Here is a 26,345-nt window from a genome sequence, read left to right as displayed (position 1 = left end):
ATGAGTCTGTATGTGCCAGCCCCATCCTCGTTCCCCCCAGCTTACTGGCCCCACTTACTCCACCCCTAACCTTCCTACATTGAGCAGGAAAATCTGATGGATGGATGTGTGTGAAGCATTCTCAACTGAACAGACTCAGGACACTGAAAACACTGTAGAAGGGACCCCTGATTATGCATAGTTCCCAGTTGTGGACATAACTCTAACCATGTTCATCTCAATGCGATTCTCCTTTCAAACCTTGCATTCAATGTGCAGATGTCAGGAAGAAAGGGGAGAGGGACAGAACACATAGGGACGATGTGGGTGGTGTGCATGACCCTGCGGTCCCTACATAGTTTGTTTCCTTGCAGTTTGACTTCAGCCCCAAGGCACACTCCTGCAACCAAGATCTTTTGAACATCAATATTGGGTCTATACTTTACAATATTGGGCCTAAACTTTCAGAAGGGTGTTCCATCTGAAATTTATCATTTGTCTCTCTAATTCAATTCTGAATTCTTTTCTGAGTACTTGTATACAATAAAATGAGCAAAGTTAAGATATTTGTGCGTCTATCTGATTTTCTCCTCTAGACATGCAGTAAAAAGGACAGCAAAGCACTCTGTATCTGCAGAGCTATAACAGCTTGCAAAAGAATGAGAACAAGCTGACCTCATAAAATGGAAAATCAATCCTCTTATGAAAATACGCTACTTCATATGCATCTAAGCATTCCTTCTATCATCATAAAGAGACTCTTAACATAGGCAATGCCAAGTTATAGAACCATGCAAAAGTTAATAGAAATATCCTCATTCAAGCCAATTTTATTAAGATCAGGTACAAATGGCTACTGTAGATCATCTGGAAGCTTCTCCAGTTGTTTATTTAGATAATATGAGAATTAGCTGGTTATTGTGTTAGACTGCTGCCAAAATGAAAGCTAATTTGTTGGACCAGGTATGTTGGTGATAAGCCAGGGGGACCTGGGTTCAAATCTTCAGTAAATCATGAAGTCACTGCTGACTTTGCTCCAACAGCAATCTCTCCACCCTTCCCTGGGCTTTGTGGACTAAGAACAAAAGAGAAATACAATGGACAGGATGAAAGCTGCTATTTGAGATTTGGCAAGGATTTGGGTATATCCAGTGAAGTTCTTTTTTGTCTCTATATTTAATTATCAACCCACACGCATGCCTAGTGAGCGAGGGACTCACCTGCTGCTGAGGGCCTTAAGGGCCTTGCCTGCCTCCTTCCATGTAGGCAGAGAGGGCTCCATTTTTGTTTTTGCTTTTTAAATTACTTTTTAAAAAATCTATTTCATTTTAAATTGTAATTGTTATTAATGCTGTATTCTTTGTTTTAGATTTTATGATTTGTGTGGAAATCATTTTCCATTTGATTGTGTACTTTTTGATGTGTTTTATTGATTGCTTATTACTTTTGTTACATTGGTAATTATGTAAATCTTGTCATGTTGTAAACCGTCTTGAGCATTGTTTTAACTATGGAAAGGCAGCATACAAATAAAATGATGATGATGATTATGATGCTATATTAGTAGTGTAGTTCTTCAGATTCCAAACAACAACGAAGTTTAAATAATGGAATATAAACAAGAAAGCTACAGCCTTGTCTTCTGTGTGATGAGCACTGCAAACTCTTACTCTTTTTTTAACTAGCCACCCTCCATTGTGTGGCAGATTATTTTCGTAACTTATTGTGATACAGTATGGAGGATTTGAGTTCAAAGAAATAAACAAACACAAAGTCCTATATGGCATTTCCAAACTCTTGAGAATGCCTATAGAAGCAATCCGAATCATAGCTATGACAGTATTTTTCTCTATGAGGTTCTATTTCAACAGCAAGGTATTATGTAACAGTGTATGTGCTCCCTAAAAGCAAGCAATATATTTTTGATCCATAAATGAAAATAAAAAACATTTTATTAGATACAGTCTATGTTAAATGAATGAAGTTTTAGAAGGAAGGAAAAATAGGTTTTCTATAGATTTGCATAATCCCTTTGCTTCAATGTAGTTTTGCTACATTTAGTTTGGAAATATTGACTAAAACATACCTCATACATTGCTTTGAAATGCTACATTTACTTTTATGGCACAGATAATGCATTTCTGTTTACAAATATATCAGTACCCTGATAACATCAATAAACTACTTTACAGCCATTAAACACTACATGGGTAACAAACAAAGCTGTGGTGTTTATTTCCTGTTACTGAACTATGCAGATTAATTTACAGCTTGTAAAATGATGCTTCCCACACACTGTAGCACAACAAGCATCATCCTTTAGCCTCTGAAGTAGAATCATTACCCATGTGATTAAAATGAAAAATAAATATACACACAAAATTGCATATAAATATATATGGTGGCTCTTAATGCTTTTGGTATCAACTCTGGAGATAATTAACATTAAAATTTGGAGAATATGACGTAATAGCAGTTGTAATCAGCTTCTAAACACCTCTGCTCTCTGATTAACAGATCATCAGTTTGTTTCTTCAGCATTTAACGTTGAAGTAGGATAATTATCCTAGGCACAATTCACAAATGTTTGCACTATGCTTTACTCCTCCAGCACCAGTACAAGTAATACAGCCCATCATATAAGGTATTTCACACTCTCATACACAAATATACAAACAAACACCCAGGCTTGCAGTGCCAATTATTTCTGGGAGACCATGACATTGTTGGCATGGGTCTCGATAAAAATAAGTTGATGAGTGATTGGAGAAAAAGTGGGACTTCTGTGGTGTCCCACAAAATGAGGTATCTTACCGTGCTAAAGTCTCCTTCCCCTGGAGTAACATCACTTATATCAGGCATAGGCAAACTCGGCCCTCCATAAGTTTTGGGACTACAACTCCCATCATCCCTAGCTAACATGACCAGTGGTCAGGGATGATGGGAGCTGTAGTCTCAAAACATCTGGAGGGCCGAGTTTGCCTATGCCTGACCTATATCAACCACAGCAGAGGGTGCACTTTAAATTTCATAGCTGAATGATGGGCTGGTCCACTCCAGCAGCAACACAGGTTATATGGAAATGGTTGAGGTAATGTGCAACAGAGAAGGGGAAATCCCTGCATCCCTTTAAGCTAGGTTCAGTGTGAGAAAACAGGGTGTATGCCTTGGTTCACTGCTGCATTGGTGAGAAGAACATTTTGCTGAGGGACATGGTAGATGTGCTCCTTCCAGCACTTCTTAAGGTGAAGACAGAGAGGAGTGTCCCAGGGAAGTCTCTGGTAGGCATTCCCTCTATCCTCCTTGCATAAGATTTCCTAAGCAAAAAGTGAGAAATTCAAGTTTCTGAGATAAAAATTCAGATTTGGCAGTATGTAAACAGTACCTGGCCTTAGGAAGCGTTACTGCGATATGGAAACTTCTCTTGAAGATCAAGAGTAGGGAAGAGGGTTTGGGGGGGGGGGTTAAACCCACTTACTTATGATCATAACTTTACATGCTAACGAGGCTGCACCTAAATTAAGTATTGGAACTAAATGAGGTTTTGGCACCTTAAATTTTGCATATGTGGAGTTTCTAACTTTAAGAAGCGCTATGCAATTATTTGAGAATTAGTTACCCATGTAACAGATTTCAGTATAAATCAGGCTTTAAATAAGGGAATATGTCATTAAAACATTGGGAGGAAATGATCTTAGAAATTCCACTGAAGAAGGCCAGCAGGCAAATCTGTTCATACCTTCCCCCCCTCTCTAATTGTCCTAGAGAACTTTTTATGGGGCAGCTTACAGAAAATGTTAATAAATAATATGAACCCTTGAAGCCCTAAGAGAAATTTTGGACACTTTGGGTGGTATTCAATGAAGTAACTGTGTGAGTGGAATGACTTCCATTTGTGTAACTAGACTTCCCTTCCTCGTCTCCCACTGCACACATCGACTCCAGAGGCTTGGGGAACCCCTAGAACACATTTGTGGGGTGTGGAGAAAGAAGAGGACAGAAAGTTCCATTGTGTGAGTGGATGTTGTTCTGCTTGCGCAAGGTCCTACATAGCTCTGCTTTGAATACCACTATTTTTTCCAATCCAAAAATTATTATAGTGATCCTCTTTTCCAAAATAAGCAGCTAATCATAATCATGGTCTTTATAAGTAAACAAAAATAATGGTCTTGTAAGTGCTGGAAATATTAAGCACAGTATTCTTTCTGAAGCTAAAACTAATACAGCGTTGTTGTTTTTAAAGTGGTTTCAATGAGGCTGGCATATTTAATCCTGCTTAAATACATATCTTTGCATAAACTAATCAACCCAGCAGGATTCCCACTACAGAAGCATTTTTCTTCTTACATGTCTCTTAACATAGCAGTCCCTGAAGTTCAGCAAGTCTGTAAAAATAGCTGCCAAGCTTGATAAAATTGTAACTATGGAAAAATGATGCTAATATCTGGAGAGGATGTGTATTGGAGAGCTATAGTCCAAATTCAATTGAAAACCTTCCACCTAAAAGAAATGGAAGATTTAATGTCCCTAGGTTGTGAGTTACTAGACACAAAAGGAATGCCTGAAGAATCAATCCTCATTGCAGAGATTTCCCTTCACAAAGAGAACGCGGGGGTCCTTGGCTGGCAAAGTGCAGAGATTCCATCTTTCTCCTCTATCACTGAAAAGAACCAATCGTTATCAGCAAGAGAGTACAATGAGAGAGACTAAATGGATCTCTTCCCTGGAACTATGTTCTAAATAGGATATAAGGAAGAGGACAAAGCAGAAATGACTGCTGGCCAGTATGAGCAGAATTTCAAATATGACCTTCCTGGGACATTTAGGTGAAGTTGGTATTAAAAACAGTAGGACATCTGCTAACAAACTAAGTTACAGAGCAGAAAAGAAAACACACACACACACAGACATTTTTTGTGGAGTGGGACAAAGCAATATAACAAAGTAGAAAATGGAAAACAAAAATATAGCAAAGAAAAAAACACTGCTAGAATATGCTGATAATCTATTTCAATGCAGGCTATTTGCACCTTAAAATCAAAACTAACATCATTCACCTGAGTTAAGAAGTCATAGAAAGAATTGAATAAATTTCTAGTGTTTCCATCTATTTAAAAGGAACTACAGAATAAAAGACATTGCAGATAAATATTTATATTTATAATTTATATTTATCAAAAGATTTCAGGGTAGTGCACAACATCAGAAACACATTACAAAACATCAACGATAAAAACAGGAAAAACATAGTAAAAAGCAACTGACAGACAGCCTTATAGTAAAATAACCATAACAATAGCAGTACTCTCCCCCATACTTTCACAGGCCATAGATTATAATAGCCAAAGGCCTAGGTCAAGAGGAATGCTGTTGTCTGGCATCTAAAGACATGTAATGATGGTGCCAGGCAAGGCTATCTGGGGAGAGCATTCCACAATTGGGGAGCCACCACAGAAAAGGCCTGTTCTCTTGTCGCCATTCTCTGAACCTCTCTGAGAGTGGGGAGATAGAGAAGGGCCTCAGATGACAAGCAAGGAGTCTGGGTCGGTTTGTATAGGGAGAGCTGGTCCTTAAGGTATTGAGGTCCTGAGTCATGTAAGGCTTTATAGGTCAACACCAGCATTCTGAATTGGGCCCAGAAACTAATCAGCAGCCTGTGCAGTTGCTGTTATATGCTCAAACCATAGTATTCTGGTGAGCAATCTGGCCATTGCATTTTACACCAGCTGAAGTTTCTGAACCATTTTCAGAGGCAGCCCCACCTATAACACAATGCAGTAATCGAACCTAGATGTTACCAGAGCATAGGCCACAGAAGTTAGACTATCGCTGTCATGACAGACACCATATTGGAGGCCCCATGGTGCTGAAAAACAATCTCCAAGCATCCCCCACTGAAAACTGGACTGGAACCACAGCAGAGCAGTGTCACCCACCCCACAACTCAGATAGCCTCTCCAGGAGCATACAGTGGTCAATGATATCAAAAGCTGCCCAAAGTACACCAAAGGAGTGATGTTCCATCTGCACCTCTTTAATCATGTACACAGGAACTTTTAGGACAAATCCCCAAAGAGTATTATGTTTGTGTTCCATGATTTGCATTTTCAAACTGGATATATTTATAATTCAGCTCACAAGTCCTTAAGAAAGTTGTTTTCAGCATTTGAAATAAAAGTAACATAGTGTCCTAAATACTGCAATAGTTTTACTGCTGTCTTTAGTTAACAGCTGCACTTAACAGTTGGCTTTAGGGGTGCTTCTTTAATAACTCTCGGCACATCTCTCAGATGTTAAATCCCACTGAGTTCAATGGGACTTGCTCCTAAGAAAATCTTCATAGGATTCCCTTGAAATTTTGCAGCAAGGCTATTCTACCATTTAGCATATATTAACCTGCCAATTGTACTTCGTATTTTGAAGCACATTCATTTATATCTCTTTGGCAAAAATGAAATCTGGTATGAACTGTAGCAGACCAAATGCTTAGCGTTCCAAAACTGACAACAGTACTCCTTTTAAATTTTTACTTTTGCTTTCATGATGTTGATTTCTAAACATTTTCTAATATGATTATAGATTCTGAGCTTCTTTGTTTCAGTGTTTCTTCATTCAAGTCTGTTGCCATTTAAGTGTAGCTCTCTACTGAGTGTGTGATAGGTATATTTGAGGACATACATGGCTATCTCAAAGGAAACTATAGTTTTATTATGCTGGGCCAGAATATCTGTTGGGATGGCCTTAATTACTGTTCTCTTTTATTCTTATCCTGAAATTTCAACCACACACAGCATTCTTCTTTATTTAATGTCAAAAACCATTGGCAGTATTACTCTGCTGCTGGCTGTAGCACATAAAGTGAAGATTTTATTATTATTTAAATATTTCTATTATTTTACTTATTAAATTTAATTATTACTTCTATTACTTATTAGATTTCTATGCCATCATTCATCCAAATAGCAAAAGGTGATTTACAATATAAAAAACCACAAATACACACCATAATAGCAAACAAATCACACCCCACACTGTTTAAAAGGCTGTAAAAGGTAAAGGTACCCCTGCCCGTACAGGCTAGTCTTGACAGACTCTAGGGTTGTGCGCTCATCTCACTTAAAAGGCTCATCTCACTTAAAAGGCTGTAGATTGTTTAATTAGCCAAAGGCCTGGGAGAAGAGGAATGTTTTTGCCTGATGCCTAAAGATATGTAACGAATGTACCAGCTGAGTCTCCCTGTTTAGTCTATAAAGAGCTTCAGGTACTTTGGAATGAAAAAGCTGCTATACATTTGAGCTATGCCTTTTCCTCTTCTTTATGCTGAAGTATAATCAGAGACAAGAAGAATGCAAAAACAGGGGCCCAGTACAGGAGTATGGTAAAAAAGGTAAAGGACCCCTGGACAATTAAGTCCAGTCAAAAGTGACTATGGGGTTGCGGCGCTCGTCTCGCTTCAGGCTGAGGGAGTAGGTGTTTGTCCACAAACAGCTTTTGGGTCATGTGGCCAGCATGACTACACCACTAGTGGTGCAACGGAACACTGTGACGGAAGCCAGAGAGCACAGAAACGTCGTTTACCTTCCCGCCGCACTGGTACCTATTTATCTACCTGCACTGGCATGCTTTAAAGGAACTCCTAGGTTGGCAGGAGCTGGGACAGAGGAACGGACGCTCACCCTGTTGTGTGGATTTGAACCGCCAACTTTCCAATCAGCAAGCCCAAGAAGCTCAGATGTTTAGACCACAGCACCACCCGCTCCCATTACAGGAGTATAGGATTCTGTCTTACACCATTGCACTATCTAGCACAGTACTGTGTGTCATTATTAGCAGTAGCACTACAGGGTGTCAGGCACAATATTTCCATTACCTGATGCTTCATCTTTTTTAAACAGAGATGCTAGATATTGAACCTGGGACCTCCTGCATGCAAAGCATGTTCTCTGAGTTATGATCCCTTCTCCTGTGGTCTAAAACATGAAGCAGAATAAAGTGGTATAATTCTGATATATTAAAGATATATATCACGTCTCTCTGTGCTTAGGGATAAAGTTAAAAATGTCACTACTAGAAAAACTACAGCAGCAGAAGCAACAACAGCAGCTAATCATCATAGTCACCACCATCATCAGGGAGAAAGATTCTAGTTCTGCTTCCTGGTTCCCCCTTACGTTTTCATGTAACGAAGCATTCAGAATTGTGTTTCACAACCTGTAGCCCCTTGCACCTCACTCCTGAATATGTAGATCAGGCCATATTTATTCTCTTCTCCTCCAGCCAGTCCAAGTACATTCATTCAATTAACAACCTCAGATACATGTTTTTAACTACAATGAAATTTTCTCACAATCTGAGTAGAAAGAGATAACACAAATATAAAGGAATCTATCTGAGAAACATAGGGTTGCATGCAACAAAGTTGCCATGTTTGTGCAAGGGCTTCCACTTGCGTGATCAAACTTGCCCTATCCCTGCATGTCCCCACACGTCTCATATGCTCCAGAGGGTTGGGTGGACCCCCAGCGAGCAGATAAGGGAAATGCACAGGGGATGGAGAAGGTGTTCTGTTGTTGTGCAAATGAAAGTTATTGAGGGAATGGGATGCCTTCATTGGATGCAAACCATGCATTTCTAATGAGAAACACAGAGTTTGGAGAAGTTGTGAATTATGACTAATAGAAAGGACAGGACTCCAACTTTGACAGGCCACGTAATTCATGGAGGGATACAATGAAGTGTTTGAGAAATAAACAATTAATGCTACAGCTGATGCTGCTGATATAAGCATTATATAAACTTTTATAAATTTATTTTTATGTGTAACATAATTTACTGACTGCAAATGAAACACATTTGCTGTGAATGCCAACATTTTACAGATTTGCATAGCTAGAATATGACTGTTAATTTGAACATTAAAAGGGCCTTGTGAATCTGATTCCCACGCACATCCAACTCACTAAACAACTGGTTTTGTCTCTCCAAGAAAATACCAAGAAAGCTCAGGAATACCCCAAGAAAACACCCTGCTAACTCTCTGCTGTTACCAGTTCTCTGTCATCACTAGTTTTTCGTTTTCTTCGTCAAGTTATTTTATGATGACTGCAATATAGAAACTGAGGGCAAGGACGGCTGGAAATGGTGAAGCCCTCATTCTTAAGTTCCCAGGCAGTAATGTAGATTCCTAACCATGCCCACAAGGATCCACTGGTATATCTCATTCACAGAGCACATGATTTCCATGCAGAAGGTTCCAGGATCAATCCCCAGCATGTCTAGGTAGGGCTAGGAAAGACTCTTGTCTATTTCCATAACAGAGCTGGGAAAGACACTGCCAAACAACACACACAACTCCAATCTAGATAAACAAATACAGGTATGGGGAAGAAATTTAATTAAGTTCACATTTAAAGGTGAACCTACCAAATTTGCAGATTTTAAAACCATGCAAAAACCGGAAAACAGCCATCCTTCAAAATTCACATTACTCCAAAATTTGCAGTGCAGTTCTCTGGCTAAGAAATGTGTACAAAAATGCACATGCTAGGATAACATGTTGTGCTCCCATTGTTATTGGAATGTGTCAAGGGGGTTTGTGGGATATTGGAGCAGTATTTTGTATCTTTGCTATATCCCTCTGCTGTCAGGAGAAGGTTTTTGAAGGTAGACAAGGGCCTAGTGACTGCTAGAAGGTGTGCAGTTGATGATGGGTTAGTCAAGGTATTTAGGTATCCCCTAGTTTGTCTTGTATTTCTTATGTTGGTATGGGTTTTTTGTTTTTGTAGAAGTTTTTTAGACAGTGTAGGTTTTTGGCTTGCCAGGTTTTTACCTGGAGGTTTTGTAGTGCGTGTTGGAATAGTGGGTGTAGATAAGGGCCAAAACATGACCCAGATTCATTTTTTTAAAACCCCACAAAACATTTCCCAGTGTGAAGTTATTCCACAAAATATATCATTGGACATAATGTATTTCACAACCCTTTAACTTTTTTTTTAAGTTCTCCTTCCAGCTGCTCATTTATAGTCTTTATCTTCAGCACAATGCACAATATATATTTCACTCTTTTTGCTTTTTATTTTCATACAGTAGTATTCATACAGTAGTATTTTATATAAAAAATACTAGCTCTTTTTAATTCTGAACACTTTAATTAAAGTAAAAATGTGAAATACCAGATTTCCAGACACAATTAATCATAATATGCAGTTCCAGATCAGAAGGTATAATTAACTTCTCAGTATCTCCTATTGCTAATAATCACCCAGTCTGTAACTGTAACCAGAAATCCCCCCTGCAGGCATCTCATTCCTGATCCTTAATTGGAAATCAAACAGTTCCTTAAATGTAAACTACCCAAGCATCTACTTGTATTTAAATTTCACATTCACCAAAGCTTTTAGTGTTGAAAAAGACATTAATTATCACAAAGGAAATACAATTTGTTTTCAATATACAAAGCTGACATTTTAGCAATGTCAGTTATAAGCAGCGAAAGATTAATTTCTTACTCAATTTGCTTGACATGTAACACTCATATTTGGCAGATTGTAGTCAGGAGAAGAACTGAGTAGGGGAGAACAATTCATAAAAGGTCACTGGGATCTGAATTAAAGAAGCAAATAAACAGTGCAAATTGCCACCATTTTTGCTTTCCCTTATAAAGCGGTGTGCATAGGTGAGTTGACTATGACCAATGGAAGCTAATTTTTCAGCCAGAAACAAAATACCACTGTTCACGCAATCACTGGGCAGGTAGGAGCCACATAAACTTGCAACCTGCCACACAGTTCCTAACCCATGGCCAGATGGGTCATGTGCAGAATAAGACTCTCTGCACTCCCACCTCAGCATTATGCTTACCATTCATATAGCACATTTCAATGGTACAAAGAGCCAGGGGCGTAGGAAGGGGTGTGGTCTACCCCGGGTGTCACCCTTGAGGGGGGTGGCACTTAACTCGGGGCCTGGCCTGCAGCACGCCCGAGCCACGCATCTCTCCTGGGAGTGACATGGTGGCTTAGGGCCCCCGCTGCCCAAAACAGATCACCGCCGCACCCCTGGGTGCTGGAGCAGCTAGCTACACCCCTGCAAAGCGCTCCACAAACATCTCATCAGCTTTTGCAAAAGTCCTGTAAAGTGGGCTGGTATTATAATCTGCATATTGTTTGTACAGTGGTACCTCGGGTTACAGACACTTCGGGTTACAGACTCCGCTAACCCATAAACAGTACCTCAGGTTAAGAACTTTGCTTCAAGATGAGAACAGAAATTGCGCGGTGGTAGAGGGGTGGCAGCGGGAGGCCCCATTAGCTAAAGTGGTATGTCAGGTTAAGAACAGTTTCAGGTTAAGAACGGACCTCCAGAACGAATCACCATATTTTTCGCTCTATAAGACGCACCAGACCACAAGACGCACCTAGTTTTTGGAGGAGGAAAACAAGAAAAAAAAATATTCTGAATCTCAGAAGCCAGAACAGCAAGAGGGATTGCTGCGCAATGAAAGCAGCAATCCCTCTCACTGTTCTGGCTTCTGGGATAGCTGCGCAGCCTGCATTCGTTCCATAAGATGCACACACATTTCCCCTTACTTTTTAGGAGGGAAAAAGTGAGTCTTATAGAGCAAAAAATACGGTAAGTTCTGTATGTGGGCCGGTAGAGCCAGGGACAGACTAGCAAAGGGTTTATTGCTGAGGTGAAATCTGAATGTGCCACTACACTGCATCTAATACGATAGTTTTGCAAGACATTGAAAGCAGTCTAATTCTGTGTGGCAATGGCTATCATGGGTGACTGGCTCCAGCCAGAAAACTGACATGCTCAATGGTTACAAATGGCTGCAAAGCATCCTGAGTGCTTGTGAACTGGTCCTCAAAGTTTGCTGGATCAGCAGTTTGGGAAAGAGTTCGCTTCTAACTGTTAATTGATAAAATTGTCAATTTCACACCTGCTAACTTAATGTAATGTAGCATTCAGAAATACTACTCTGAAGCAATAGAGTTCTGTAGAACGGGAACCATTATGCTGTCTTTGTGGAGAATACTAAAGTATAAAATCCTTAGGGATAACAGTTACAGTTCACATAATGTTTGGTTAGCCACAGCATTTAAAAATCAATAAACTGAAAGTGCTCAAGTTGTTTCCCATCTAGCATGGAGGGAAAGCATATTTACCTTCAGAATCACATCATGCTGCAATGAAGGCTACCATGGTGATGAAGCAGCAGCAGTTTATCTATTGTCATCTGGAGACTGGGGACAGGAGTGACCTTTGCATGCTCTCATAACTGAGGCTGCAGAAAATAAATTCATTCATACAGATAATTTGCTTTATCTTATGGGACAGGAAAGGCTGTATCCTAATACTACAACCCAATTAACTCACTGCTCTATGAAGCAGTACTGATAATGCGCATGGGGGGTGGTATAGGCCCTGTCCTTTCAACAAAACACCTGGAACATGATAGCTGCAACAGAGAAGATGGAGAGGAATGAAAGGGAAGTTGAAATGTAAATGATGTTCAAATAGCACCCACTTTAAATTTCAGTATCCTGCAAAGCAAAATAATAAAAATTAATACAACATACAACTTGACACCCCCCCAAAAAATCCTAGGAACTGTAATGTAATTCTCTAAAACTACACTTCCCAGGACATCATCCAAATATATTTTCAGAATACGAATCCCAAGGGTTACTGTAGAAACATTGTTTGTTTGTAATGTTATGTATGAATGAATGAAAGGTAGCAGGGCAAATAAACGGAACCTTTATGCTGCTTACAGAAATTGTATACTGTTTTTAGTCTCCACGCTTTCCTCAATATATATATAGAGAGAGAGAATGAAAAAGATCACATGGAAGGTCCATTTAAGTCTCCTCAATAACTAGTGGTCAACGATAGTGACAGTAATATTAACAAACTAAAGTATCAGTTCAAATCATTCTACAGAAGTGAAATTAATAAGTCTGACATTCAAGAACACCCCTCCCCTCCGTCTATATTCTGCAAACTACTCATTATGGGAACAACTTTAGCACCATCTCATTGGATTTCTCAGGGTTGGCATCACCTCAGATTTAAAGGCCATGCTGGAGACACTCGGGCCCAAATGACCCAGAACTGGTCACTGTAACAGAAGCCAAAGAACATGGAAATCTGACAGTTTTTCTTTTTAAGAATCCCAGGAGCACAAGTCAAGGATGTCACTCTGGGAAAACAGTCAGATGGATGATATTCCAGTGCTTCAAAAAGAATAAATTGGCAGAGAAGCAGATTAGGAAGGTAAGGCTGACAGGAAGTTCAAAGAGCAGGGAGGAGTCCAGTATACAGGTGTGCATGGACAGCCTGGATACATAGGTCGACAGTAACAGAACCTTGTCCCTACTAGATTTTATTCCTTACTAAATAAACCAGCAACCCATCAGGCTGCAATTGCTCAAAGCAATTGGAAGTGAGAGACTACAATGAACAGAGCCAGAAAGTCCATCGACCCTGACAACAAAGGCTTTAAAAAATTTTTAGACATCATGTGTTTAGTGCTGTGGGTGTATCAGGCAGAAATGTTCCTGAAATTTTCACTACACTTAAAATGTCCATATCCTGGTCCTAAACAGGTACTGTTCATATACTTCAGACTTTACTAAGGTTTTTCACAGAAACACCTAGCTTCTAACACTCTTTATAGCCTGATGTACTTTAAAATAGAATAGTAACTGTGAACAATTGCCTGAGTCCATACCTCTACACAATCTTTCTTCTTGAATAAAGCCTCAGGCACTGGTTGCTAACAGGCTGATCCTTGACAGATCATCTGATTGTACCCTACAGTGGAAACTACATCCCCAAACCTGTAAAGCATCTCAAAATTCTCTTCCCAATCGCAGAAGGATGCTCCTTGCCAGCCCTGAGGCCTCAGCCCTAAAGACTTCATGCTCTGATATTCCTGGGCCTGATTCTGATACAGATTATGTTGGTACCCAGTCAAATAAAGATTGTGTGCTGCAGATCCATTTGTACATTAGGCTTCCTGGACCTATATCAGTTCACAGGCTATACAAAATGTTCAACCGGAATAAAACAGACACGGTACAATAATACACATCTGCAGTTTGCAAATATGTGTAAAATATCTCCAATTCGCAATAAACATAGCAGTATTGCGATTTCTTTCATGACAGCTGCAAAAAAATTAAAAATTGAACACCCCTCCCACATCATAACGAGAAATAAATATATCCAACATAATTACCTTTGATTCATAAGAATCTCTCATAAAAACACTGGCAGACATTCCAAAACATATAATTACTAAAGTTTAATGAGCAGCATCTACATGACTGAATAGAGCTGATTAGTGAACTACGGACTTGCAATGAAGAGATGGTAATGCAGGATTTCAATAACTTCTCTGATTACATAACATTTACAGCCTCTACCCCCGATTATAAAAAATAATGATTTCAGCAAACACAAGAAAAATTATTAGTGTACTAGTCAATGAAAATGGGGGAAAATCAATTCATATTTGCAAGCTTTCCTAGTTCTACTTTATAAATCATGCTGAAAGAAACCACTTTTACACAACTGGAACTTTTCCATTTACTTGCATACCAAGTTTGTCTAATTTTGGGACATGTCTATACCCATAACCTCATTAAATATGCCAAAGGGGCATTGAAAAAGCATGGATTAAAACATTCCAGAACAAATCTTTTCCAAATGAGGCATGACCACAAACTTTAAAATGTGTGTTTAAACTGCTGTGCTACTAGCTGGGAGGTGCACATAATTCTGTTTAAATAAGAAGTTTTTCCTCAACCTTGTGCAGCCATCACAAATCACATAAATGGATGAAAGAAAGTGCTTAAACGTCTCAGCTAAATAATGGTTGTGCTATATATTGGAACAGACAACTTCTAAGTTCTAAGAATAAATATAACAAACTTTCGAGCACTGAGTCATAGGAAACATTTCAGCTGTACAATGCATTATAAAGACATGAAAAATGTGCAAAAATGTACATATTCTTTATCATAAATGAATAAAATGCCGTTTGCTTGTCCTGTCTTTATAGGAATCATGTAGAAAACTGAAAGGGGAGGAGTTCTGAGGTATGTTAAAAAAACTGCCTTTGCTTATTGTGGTAAAAATGTCAGCGAAATATATTAAGTGATAAGAATGTAATAGGTATATTGGGTAATATTCTGAGGCGGCTATAACATGCCAGGTGTCCTGAAATTAAATGCAGTCATGTTCTTTAGCATATTTTATTAGCAATGAAACTCAACATTTTTATATGTGGTTTGAATTAGGTCTTTCTTAAAAATAAATAAATCACAATTTGGAGCTCAGGCACAGTCCATAAAATATTCACATTAAATCTCTTGCCTTTTTAATGTGTAATTATTTTATTTTCAGTTTTAAGCACCAAATATGAGTAACTCCAACTCTCAAATTTGCAACAGAACATGAGAGGTTTGTTGCATTTCTTCAACATTGTAGGTAAAATTTACAAGTGTTATTGACATAGCTCCACCAATGATAAATAGACCACTTCTTGCCATCATTAAGCAACAGCAACATAAAACAATACATAGTGAAAATATATTTAATCTAGGAAGCATTTCAAAATTCTGACATCCCTGCAGGGATACTAGTGCAGCAAGGGGGAAACTTGCTAAGACAGGGATTTGCTAGGATTTGCTAACAGGAATCCTGCAAGTCTTCTTGTCTTCCTGCAAATGCCTGTCACAGTTATAAGGCTGCTTCTTACCCCTTTCACTGTTCATTTGAATATTCATTTTTTTCCACCCTATTTTCACTGGCTGTTTTCCATTGTTCCAAAGGCAAGGGAAAGAGGAGGGGGCAGGAAGAAAAGGAGGCGACTCATGTCTGTAATAAATGATGGGGGGGGGGCTTAAGGGAATGCGTTGGTGAGGGGAAGAAGGGTCTCTCTGTGGTTGGTTTAGTCCTTTTGCTAGTGGAGGTGGAATTGGGGAAGGGGCAGGCAGAATTGGATGGCATGTGGAAGAATGAAGGGGGAATAAGGGAGGAAGGTATGTGCATGAGAGAGACAGTTTAGGTCTCTAGTGACCAGGAGGAGAAAACTGGAGAGAAGTAATTGCAAAGGGAGCAAATGGAAGTGGATTGAGTTAAAGGGGCATTTGCAGTGTTGTAGAGAAGCAAGAAGAGGGAACTGGGAGAAATGAAAGGGAACGTGTCAGTGTCCCTCCCTTCTTGCTGTACTCAAACTACTCCCTTTCCTCAAATGACTCATACGAGAGAGATAAAGGATGTAGAGCCCTCAAATATTCCATCGTACCTTCAATACAATGTCTTTCATTCCAGGGTATCACGTGATGTCTTCAGCATGAATACCAAGCCACAATGAAGTAATTTAGAGCTGATATTTCAGTAACAAGCCCCTCCCCCCATGCTTGTACTATATCCAACAACTGAATATAATTTACTCTAATTGAACAAGCTAACTGACAGGCTTGCTCTTAACATTCTATTTACCATATAGAACATATACCATAACGCGTGCACGCAAAATGGCCTGAAGAATAGGAGACTGGAGGAACCATGGAAATGGAGTGGTCTGTGTGCAAAGGAGAGTTGAAAAAAGGAGGAAGGAGGAGGTAGGAAAATGGGGTGTCAATGGAGGGGGAAAATGGGGTTGGAAAAACATGGAGGAGTAGGAGGCATGGTAATGGGGTGAAAATGAAATCAGGGGTACAGGGGAGGGAGGCATGCAGATGAAGTGAAGGTGAAAACGGGGGTGCAAAGTGAGAAGCACCAGTTCCTAAAGTTATAGATGTGTTATAACAACGGGCTTCAGAAACAGGGTTAGGATGGTGAAAAGGAGGTTTAGTAGTTGCATGGAGTGGGAGGAAACTCTAGGGGGTTAATGTGTGACAGGGAGCAGTGGCGTAGCGTGGGTTGTCAGCGCCCGGGGCAAGGCAAGTAATTTGCGCCCCCTAACCCGTGGATTTGCGCCCCCTAACCTGTGGATTTGCGCCCCCTAACCCTAACCCCCAGATGTTGCGCCCGGTGCGGCCGGCCCCCCTGCACCCCCCCACGCTACGCCACTGACAGGGAGTGGAGGTTGCTGAGTGGAGCAAACAGGAGTCAGAGCTCCCCAGTATAGTGATAAGGGTGGGGCTGGCACTCCTATTTCCTTCTTGCCACCATGGCAGGCAATTTCCAGACAGGCCATGTTTACATTTGGCTGTGTTGAGGCCAAAGAAGGCTGAAGAGTGCAGTCACCTGTTTACAGCCCCTGACATTTGGTATATTTTAAATAAATACAAAAATAAAACAAGGAATAAAAAGTCAGAAAATGAAAAGAAGAAAAAAATGCCCACTAAGCAATAAGATATTTGTATTGATTTCTGCAAACCATAAGCCATAAATATAATATTACTAAGAAAATTCCAGGAACATGAAACGCAACATTCTATAACCATAAAAAGCATTCACTGACATGTACAATGCATGTACATCTGAAACTTTAAAATGAAAGGAGCCTCCTTTTCGTTACAGCAATTGCATGGTGGAGCAGAAATGCAAGTTTTGCAAGTTTGACCAATAGGCTGTTCCCATGGAAATGCAGTACAGTGGTACCTCTGGTTACGTACTTAATTTGTTCCGGAGGTCTGTTCTTAACCTGAAGCTGTTCTTAACCTGAAGCACCACTTTAGCTAATGGGGCCTTTTGCTGCTGCTGCGCCGCCACCACATGATTTCTGTTCTCATCCTGAAGCAAAGTTCTTAACCCGAGGTACTATTTCTGGGTTAGCGGAGTGTGTAACCTGAAGCGTATGTAACCCGAGGTACCACTGTACGTAGCTCTTTATATTATGTACACGGGCCTGGATAATGTGGCTATTGCTATTTTAAAAATATATGCCAACTTATATAGTATTTCAAAGTTCTGAATTGAAGCTGGAATGTATTGGATGAAAAAAAGAATCAAATCTTTCCTAACTGAATATTTCACAAGAGCATAGAAATTTGAGAATGTTTAATCATATAATACTGGGGGGTGGGGTGGGAGGTGACTTTCACACAATTAAATTTTGACTTGTCAAGTTAACACTCAATTTTTATATTGGACTTTTGCCTCTGCAAACTCATTGCTACAAAAGTATTCATGAGAATCCATAGGAATGAGCTTTACTAAAAGTCCTGTGATACCAAAATATCCCAGTTGAAGTCTGCTTCAAATATTGAACTAAATCTAAGCAAACCTGAAGCCAAAAGTGTTATCCAATAACTAAATATGTAAACATGAGATTCCACTTCAGTTTCCAACCTAAGCAACTGGGATGGGGGTGGGAGAATCGATCAAATGATAATATTTGTGTTGTTCCTAAAATGCATAGGATCCCCACATTTCTGCTCTAAAAGAGATTTAAGAATGCAATTTGGTCAGTAAGATTTTTAAGACAGGAAATACTCACCTGTCCCCATCTTGTCTCCAGAACATTACAATTGCATTAATTGACTGTTCTGGCTTCCATCTAACAGTATGAAAATGTTCACACCATCTGTTTGTGTCTGACAACAAAATCCCCAGGAAACAGCAAGATATAACTTGTTCTACAATTCAGCAATTAATTCTCCATACTTTTTTTGTTTTTTGTTCTCCTACTGAAAAAGGGAAGTTTCTTACAATGAATTTCTCCTCTCTGAAGTTGCTTCCACGACTTGTTTATAGAACACTCATCACAATTTGCTTGCACAGAGTTTTCTGGGAGGTTCAACAACATTTACTGTTTACAAAGCATTTGTTCCAATTTTGCAGGAAGGTTATACAATGTGACATCAAGCACTTGTTATCCCACACTCTCCAGTGCATTTCCCCATCACAAGTGGCAAATCCACTTTAATTGTTCAATTATTGCTGGTATGTGACTGAATCCCATCCATAGAACAGCAACAGTTAGGAAGCACCCTGAGTTTCTCAGAGGGCATTCTAAGTCTTTAGACTATCCACTCCCTCTGAAAGACCTCTCAACGGGAAGAGATGCCTTAGCCTTTCTAGATTAGACTGGAAAAGCCAAGAAACACCCCTCTGCCCCTAGCAGAAAAACTATTAAAAAATGAAACCTCTCTAAAAAGTTTACCATGGGAACTAATAAACCTGAGTTCCACTACATAATTAGAGAACTAACAACTTCAGTTCCAACATGTGAGGAGACTGAAGGACAAGGAAGAATGAAACCCAGGGCACCCAAATTGTCTTCCCCACATGTATGGCAAGACAGAAGTCTTTAAAGAGGATCATGGTTTGCTGAAGGACCAGGGAAGGCAAAATACCCTCTGGGAACACAGAGAAGTGGAATTCCAAGTCCTCTGAGGTATAAAAATATCACACAAACCCCAGGAAGGCCCACAGTGGACCACAGTCATTGCAAATGTATCCTCTGCAACACCCTTCTACTAAAGGTTGTGTCTACAGAAAACAAAGCATCCACATTGTCGTATTTCACAAAAGTGTGGAAGCCAAAAGTGCACATTGAGGACTGGGCTGTGATCCCTGCAGGTGAATTCCCAAGATTGATGTTTCTAGGATTTGAAACAAACCCTTCAATTTAGCAGAAGAGTTGGAGTTATGAAAATTGTACCTTAAACCTTTGCTTTAACCTGTGTATCATGTAAACGATAAAGATATTGCATAGTTTTACACGTGGTGAGAGTAGATGCTGTCCTACAGCTGATGCCTACCCTGTTGTCCTGGAACCGGGAGCAGAAAGGAAGCACCCTTCCACCTCAGACAGGGGACCCACATCACTGCAAGGGAAGACCAGCCTGGCCCCACCCTCTGATCTGTGAAGTTTGCATCTCCACTCCCTGACAGAAAGAATACTATCTTCAATCTTCCATTTGTTTTAGGACTTCAGAACTGAAAGTAAGCATATTCTGGTCCCATCCATCAGCTAATGTACTATGAGCTATTGCATACGTATGCAAACTAAGGTCCAGGGGCCGGATCTGGCCCAATAGTCTTCTAAATCCGGCCAGCGGACGGTCCGGGAATCAATGTGTTTTTACATGAGTAGAATGTGTCCATTTATTTAAAATGCATCTCTGGGTTATTTGTGGGGCATAGAAATTCATTCATTTTTTTTCTTCAAAATATAGTCCGGCCCCCCACAAGGTATGAGGGACAGTGGACCAGGCCCCTGCTGAAAAAGTTTGCTGACCCCTGAGCTATTAGATTGTGTCTATGAATTTGGAGGGGGTATCACATTACTACATGTTTCTTTGTAAGCTGCCTTTAAAATCATTTGAATGAAAGTCAGGGTTTAAGAAATCTTACAAATTAATAAATAATAGTAGATGACATGATGTGGCGAGGGAAAACTGGGAAGGACATAGAATCTGATTTAAAATGCACCCATCAGAAAAGGCAGCTTCTATCAGCTTTGCTGAGAAACAAGCTCTTTGTTTTTTTCTTTGCCCTAGCATTACATTGCTAGGATAGGAGAGGGAGATGCTATGAACCAGAGCCACTCTATCAGCTCTGCTGAGAGACCATATGCTTTGGATTCTCCTATCCATGAGCATTTTGTATCCCAGCCTTTTGTTACAGCAAATTTATAACTTTAAGAACCAGTGCCTGATATTTTCCCCTCTTCCTCCCTCCTCTGTTGTTATTGCATCATGTTTTTTTAGATCGTAAGCTGAAGGAACTGCCTTGCTTTTTATTGACCTGTAAGCCATTCTAGGAACCTTTACAGCTAAAGAATGGGGTAAAATGCTTTAAATGAATGAATAAGGACTGATGTTTTCATATTAAATACAGAATTAAACCAACCAAGTTTTGAGGATTTGCCAGCGGTGCTTTACTGGCCTGGTCTGATGAACGCTGACTATGCAGTTCCCTAAGCAGGACGTTAACTAGCAATACAGTCATACCTCATGTTACGTTTGCTTCAGGTCACGTTCTTTCAGGTTATGTCCTGCGGTGACCTAGAAGTACTGAAAAGGGTTACTTCCGTGTTTCGACGCTCGCACATGCGCACAAGCGCCAAATCACAACCCGCGCATGCGCAGATGCACCACTGTGAGTTGCGCTCTTTTCATGTTGCGAACGGGCCTCTGGAATGGATCCCGTTCGCAACCAGAGGTACCACTGTACTTTCCTCCATCCTGGGCTGAGCAAGTTCCAGCTGCTCAGTCCCACTCTCTTATCCACAGAATTCCTCTGTCAGAACTGTTGCCTCAGCCTGAGAACTGCTAAGTGTCAGCAAAGAAATACTGGGCTCCATCACAGACTGAGAACGTTCTAGCTGTTCAGTCAGACTTCTTTGCCTCAGAGGTACTTACAGCAGGAGGGGTTGGCTTGTGCCTACTGACTCCAAGGAAAACCAAGCATGAGGGCAAATAAAAAAATAAAAAATAAAAAGCTGCCTGAATAAACCTGCCATAATTAACATTATAAGCCTGCCCTGCACTTAGATACACATGAGCCCTACACTGGATAAAAGCTTCCTGCATTGTAGGGGCTTGGACTTAGATGATCCTTGTGGTCCCTTCCAACTCTACAATTTTATGATTCTATGTGCATTATAATTCTGTGCATTATCACATAAAACACTGGTTCCCAGAGGTATACAAAAATGGTAAGAGTGTCAAGCTGCTTAGACATTTTGATGATTATATTATATAATTCATGTTGGAAATAAAATAAATGAAAGACTGGGCAAGCACAAGTCCAAAAGGCATGAGCAGTGCCCTGTCTCTGGAACCGTAGTGAACTTGGCCAAAGGCAAATGGATGGGGAACTAGAATGCTAACACCAAAATCTTTAAAATGTGCAATTCAGGTAAGGTGCAGTGGGAAGCTTCCATGGACTTTAAGGCATGTTAATTTATTGCTGTGTGTTTTGGGGATCAGGGACTTATGCCTGCAATTGTGTTGCTAAATGGTGTGTTTCTATCTAATGACTGCATAGGTTGAACAGACCATATATTGGTCACAGTAGAATAAAATGCTGCGTGATGCAGTCATGCAATTTCTCCTCTTCAGTATTGGGTGACTTTTGGATGTCTGAAACAGGGTCAGCAAAAAAGTAGGACAACTGCTGTAAAAGATATAGCATACTGTCTATTGTCATATTGTTGAAACTCTATCATAAGAGCCTATAAATCCTAGCCAGTATGACATGAAGTGGAATTACAAGTTTCAATAGAAGATATGAGCTAAGCAGGCACATTTCAAGTGAACATCTTCATAAGGATGACAAATCCACACAAATTTTACACCAGCTACAGTTGTTGTTCCCAACACCTTCAGAATGACACAAGTAGAAAGCAGGAGCATCCAAGGTCACTAAACTGAAGATACCTTTAGCAGAAGAAATAAGCTGAGTAAATAAATAAATAAATAAATAAATAAATAAATAAAATAAATACTTTCTGGAAATTAATATACAAAACTCACTTAAATTTAGCCTTGCTACAATCAGAAAAGAAAACCCATCAAGGTCACTGCCTGACACTGATGATAATTCACTTCTAACAATAAATAAGACAGCTAAATCTTGAACAGGAAAAAGTTCAAAGTACTATATTTGTACAGTCTATTCTTGCAGTCTCTTTTATTAGGGCAAGCATATTTTTGAGTTCATGAAATAAGTCTTGACTTGCTGCCATTTGTGATGGTTCCCTTTGTGTTGTGCCACAGCATGAAGCAAAGAAGCACACTCGCTCCATGGCTGGACGGTGATGTTGCACTGCAACCTGGACAGGTAACACCCCTGGAGGTAATTAGCAGATCTCATAAAGGTACTTGTATGTCTCCTTCTCCCCCCTCTCTCTGTGAAACTAATAAAACAATACTCGTCCACCCATCTCTGATGGAGGTGCTTCAGGGAAAAATGGTCACCTCCCATATTTGTGTCATTTTCACATTCTTCAGTACAACTGTGCTCATGTTATCTGAAGATCCTCATCATGGATATTCCAGATCACATCTACTTTATTTCTTCAGCAGGATGGAAACAACAAAAAGAGAGATGGAGGGCAAAGGTAAGAAGGGATTGGTGTGAGCAAATGTAGTTGCATGTCCCTAAGCTTCATTTCAGCTAGAGATGAGGCATCAAGTCAACATGGGCAAGATTAAGTAATATCAGAAGAGGAGCCAAGAAGTATCAGCCCCTTTTCATCTCTATCAGGCATAACTTGCCCATTTCGTTTACTTTCTATGCAATTGTAAAGTGCTTTTTCCCCAACGCATTTTACTTTTTTAATATCCCTTGGGTCTATTCTGTGTTCATTTTTCAAACACAGTTTTATAACAGTCTCCTTACTGATAATTCATATGTCCCGTCTCACAGAGTCTTTTCCTTAATCATGTTGTGAAAAGCTTTAGTGTGCAGTATTCATGGAAAACTATACAATATTTTTGTACATTAATTTGTTCTTTTCACTGGGGAAATATTATGGCTTGTTACTGTTCAAGTTTTCTGAATAGGTTTATTCTCAGTTTTATCCTTTTTATTTAATCACAGCATTGTTACTACTACCTAGGGGCACAACACAGCTAATGTTGAGCACCTTAAAGTCCAACTGATTTCAGTGATGGAGTTAAGCATGTGCTTAAAGCATGGGTAGGCAAACTAAGACCCAGGGGCCGAATTCGGCCCTGGTTGCCTTCTGGATCCAGCCCGTGAATGGTCTGAGAATCGCCATGTGGATCAGATTGTTCAGGCTGCGCCAGCGCGTGTGTTCGGCAGTGCCTCCTCCCTCCCTTCTCCTGGCTTCTCCCTGCCCTGCCTAGAGCCAAGAGGAAGGGGGCTGGGCTTTGTTGGTGCCAACAGCAGCAGCATTAACACTCGAGTGACCGCCATTGTAAGCAGGCTCAATTTGGGCTTTGTTGCTGCCAGCCCCTCTCCGGAGCCCTTTCATGCGCCACTCATCGTCCTGCCACCATCAGCCCCTGACGCTCGCAAGACACAGGTAAGCAGCCACCGGGGCTCATCCGGTGCTGTGGAGAAGGGAGGGGAGAGTCGGGGGTGTGTGGCTTACCTGAGTAGAATGTGTCCTTTTATTTAAAATGCACCTTTGGGTTATTTGTGGGGCCTGCCTGGTGCTTTTGCATAGAATGCAGTGTCCTTTTATTTAAAATGCATCTCTGGGTTATTTGTGGGAATTCGTTCATTTATTTATTTTTTCAAATTATAGCCTGGCCCCCTACAAGGTCTGAGGGACAGTGGACTGGCCTCCTGCTGAAAAAGTTTGCCAACCCCTAGCTTAAAGCTTACCCTCTGAAATACATGAAGATTGCAATCCTATACACACTTACTTAAGAGTAAGTCCCACTAACCTCAATGCAATGTTCACATATTCATGAATAGGACTGTGCTGCAAGTGCTTAACTCTGTCTAGATTGTTCCCTAGAACAATGACCTAAAATGAAGGTCTTATTTGAGAGGGGTGTGTACATGCTGAATTTAAACCATAAAGCACATTAATATACCTTTGTGGGTAAAATGTTTCTTCGCATATGCACTATCTTTGTAATTCTGAATCCTATTATCTCTCATAGAAATAATCTCTAAATATTGTCTAAGTACATACAGTAGCACAATGGCCCCAATCTTGCTAGCTTCCATTCTAGTCAAGTTGGCTAAATCTTAGAATCCTTCTATCACAGTCAATGGTTGAGACCCATTGGAAAAATGGCTTTTTAATGATTGCACCCATAGGCAAATGGCACGCACAAGTCCAACTCTTTCATTTAAACACAGTCTAGGCCAGGGGTCAGCAACCTTTTTCAGCTGTGGGCCAGTCCAGCGTTCCTCAGACCATGTGGTGGGCTGGACTGTATTTTGAAAAAAATAATGTACAAATTCCTATGCCCCACAAATAACCCAGAGATGCATTTTAAATAAAAGGAAACATTCTACTCATGTAAAAACACGTTGATTCCCGGACCGTCCGTGAGCCAGATTTAGAAGGTGATTAGGCCAGATCTGGCCCCTGGGCCTTAGGTTGCCTACCCCTGGTCTAGGCCACCATTTCAGCACTGTAGATACTTTGACTTAGATTGTGCCACACAAATGCATAACCTTCCTTAATTGTCTACCCACCAAATGTGGTGACATTTGAAAACTTATCTACAACAACTTCTCTTGAAATAAACTAGATTTTGCACAAATGGTCACCACAAAAATGGTGTTTGACAATTTATATGAACTCACAATAAGTAAAACAGGAAATTTCCCCATTAGTGGAAGCCCTGTCTTATCAGGTTCTTCAACTGCAATAAGAGTTTCTAAGCGTGCTCAGACAAATGCATTTTAAACTCCTCTTCAAACCTTCATACAAATTGCACAACGGTCAGATGACTAGCTATGTGATTGGGGACTCTTGCACATATGCCCCTTCCCCAGCACTTAGTTTCACTTTTTTTGTATACTCAAGTAAATGCTTGAAAACAACTTTGTGGTAATCATTTGTGCAAAATCTAGTTTCATTTCAAGAGTGGTTGGTTATCTATGTTGCCTTCAAATGTGACCATATTCGACGGAGTATGGACCAATTCCTGTACCTTTCTAAAAATTTCTGCCCGATCAAGTTTCTGCTTTTTTTGGTGGAGAGGGGGGGATAAAGCCAGTTGATAACCATCTAGGTAAACCTTTCCACCTGGAATCTTAATTGTGTCAGTTGTCCTAAATGACTCATTATGAAAGCAAGTAATTTACAGCAGGTCATCCAATGGTTTTAAAGCCAGGAAATAGCGACTGCCTCCATGGTATTTTACCAGCACAATCCGATAAATGTCTATTCAGAAGTAACTCCCACTGAGTAAGGAAGGTAAGGTGAGTTGGTATGGAACTGCAATCTAAGAATTCTTTTTAGGTGCAGTGTTCTTAATAATAATAGTAAGCAAAAGAATAAATTCCACAATGAATAACTTTTGAGTATTGTAGTAATTTCCCAGCTACTGGATCAGTGAGTGGTGCCATCTTCCTTGAAGAGTCTCATCTTTATTTAATAATCCTCCACAAACTACCATGTTATTGTATACAAACTGATGTTGAATAATGTATATTTTATAGTCTACTCAGAACCTACAATAGCAGTGGTATCTCAGAAATGCAGACAAGTTTATTAATGCACCATAAAGCAAACTGCATCAAGAACAAAAATCATATCTGTCTACCACTCCACATATTCAGTGGTTCTTGGCAGCTTACTCTACTATAAAAGAAAATTATGGTCACAGTTTAAAAGCCACATGGATCTTGTTTAAAAGACAGTTATTCTAGCTTAAAATCCACATGTACCTACCCCAAAAGATAACTGTGGGATCCATTACACTGTATAGTTCAAAATGCAGTTTATACCACAA

The 26,345-nt window shown here is 40.0% G+C and overlaps 1 protein-coding gene across 4 annotated transcripts in view; it reads right to left on the bottom strand.

Moving 5' to 3' along the window:
• The window catches only part of NELL1 (neural EGFL like 1), a 373,450-nt gene that overhangs the window by 96,105 nt on the left and 251,000 nt on the right, over positions 1-26,345 (bottom strand). The window lies entirely within an intron of this gene.

Source organism: Podarcis liolepis, assembly GCF_965112155.1.
Source record: "Podarcis liolepis genome assembly, chromosome: 1".
NCBI classification, from domain to species: Eukaryota; Metazoa; Chordata; class Lepidosauria; order Squamata; family Lacertidae; genus Podarcis; species Podarcis liolepis.
The sequence above is the reverse complement of the archived record's forward strand: the minus strand, read 5'-3'. Positions and strand labels throughout refer to the sequence as shown.